Source organism: Amphimedon queenslandica, unplaced genomic scaffold (assembly GCF_000090795.2).
Source record: "Amphimedon queenslandica unplaced genomic scaffold, v1.1 AMPQUscaffold_13373, whole genome shotgun sequence".
Taxonomy (NCBI): domain Eukaryota; kingdom Metazoa; phylum Porifera; class Demospongiae; order Haplosclerida; family Niphatidae; genus Amphimedon; species Amphimedon queenslandica.
The window spans coordinates 6,308-7,980 of record NW_003546391.1 but is presented as its reverse complement, the minus strand read 5'-3'; the positions used below and the strand labels follow the sequence as shown (position 1 = coordinate 7,980).

General features: G+C 36.2%; 1 protein-coding gene across 1 annotated transcript in view; it reads left to right on the top strand.

Annotated features, from left to right (window-relative positions):
• Positions 1 to 1,673, top strand: part of LOC109582605 (uncharacterized) — a 9,877-nt gene that overhangs the window by 3,413 nt on the left and 4,791 nt on the right. The window lies entirely within an intron of this gene.

The window sequence follows — 1,673 nt, the reverse complement described above, 5'->3', positions numbered from 1 at the left end:
AACTTTTTGGTTTGATTTATTGGACATTTTAGATAACTTTTTTAGAGCTATGTTGCTGGAGTGATTTTAGTTTATAAAATAAAAAATGATCAGTTACTTTTGTGAAATTAAGAAATGACTACTGCACTGCAGTATGAGTGACCTGCTCAATGAGAGAGGACTATTACTGTATTTCCTCGAATAGACCCCGCGGCTACAATTAATTTCAGGAAAGATAATATGAGGCTATTGGCTGATGTTAATGGACATAGTCGTCATGTATACTGTCACATGGAGACTCTGTGTGGTAAAGGAGGAGGCTGGAGAAGAATAGCTAGTCTGAATATGACTGATCCTAATGAGGAATGTCCTATTCAGTTCAAAACTTATTCACAAGATGGAGTTGGTGCTTGTGGTAGACCAGTGACTAATAGTGGTAGCTGTGTTGGTATAACATTTCCATCAAGAGATATAAAGCATTCACAAGTATGTGGTAAAGTGATTGGATATCAGGATGGAAGAACAAATGGAGCAGCTGCCTATCATGCTAGCAAGGTTATTAACTCAGCATACATTGATGGTATTAGTCTAACACATGGTAACCCAAGGAAACATATCTGGACACTAGTTAGTGGACAGTCCAGTCAGAAGACTTGTTGTCCTTGTGGCAGTTTAGACCCTAAATCTGTTCCATCATTTGTTGGTTCTCACTATTATTGTGAATCTGGATGTCACACTGCACGTGCATCCTATACTACATTATATACTTCTGATCCATTATGGGATGGTAAAGGTTGTGGTAGTAGTGAGACCACTTGTTGTGAACGTACTCTTATTCCTTGGTTCTATAGATCTTTTGGTTATTCTACTACTGATAATATTGAGATGAGGTTATGCTGTGACCAAAGCACAAATGATGAAGATGTTCCTTTCGGACAATATGAAATTTATGTTAAGTGACGATTTAAAGTGTACCAATTACTATTGGATCATTTTGTAGGACACAATTAATTTGCTAGTTTAATTTTATTATGATTAGAATTACATGTATGCTACAATAATAGTACATACAGGCTGTTTGAGTTGTTATGACTTGGTAAAGGCATATGCATTATTATTGTCTGCTATGTGAATGGTGCATTGTTCTCTATCACTTGGCTCAATGAGAGAGGACTATTACTATATTGGCTGCTATAACCAATGAGGGATTATGCTGACAGTATAGTGATAATAGCAACCTTTCTTCATTAACATGTCTAGTCATACTGTCTGCACAATCCATTAATTGTGGTAATTATGAGACAAAGAGATGCAGTGACAATAAATAAGTCTGTATGAGTGTTTTGTCTCACAGTTTCATTACAGTGAGGAATGAAGATGTATTCTATTCTACTGGTTCTTTGTATGAGCTCTTATTCATTATCTGCCAGTAGTACACTTGATGGTACTTGTGTTAATCCTACTACTTTGTCTTTCATTGAGAATTCACTGACTAATATCAGTGATCAGCTTAAAGGATCGTCTAATGGAGTGAGTGAGAGTCTCTCTAGTGTCACTAGTCTCTTTCAACTCTCCTTCCTTAAAGAATTGATTGGATCTTACAAAGAGAAGTCATCCAATAGCAGTAATGAAGAAGGATTGGCTATTCTAAAAAGAATGGAACTAATATGAACACATCCACTGCTGACATCACT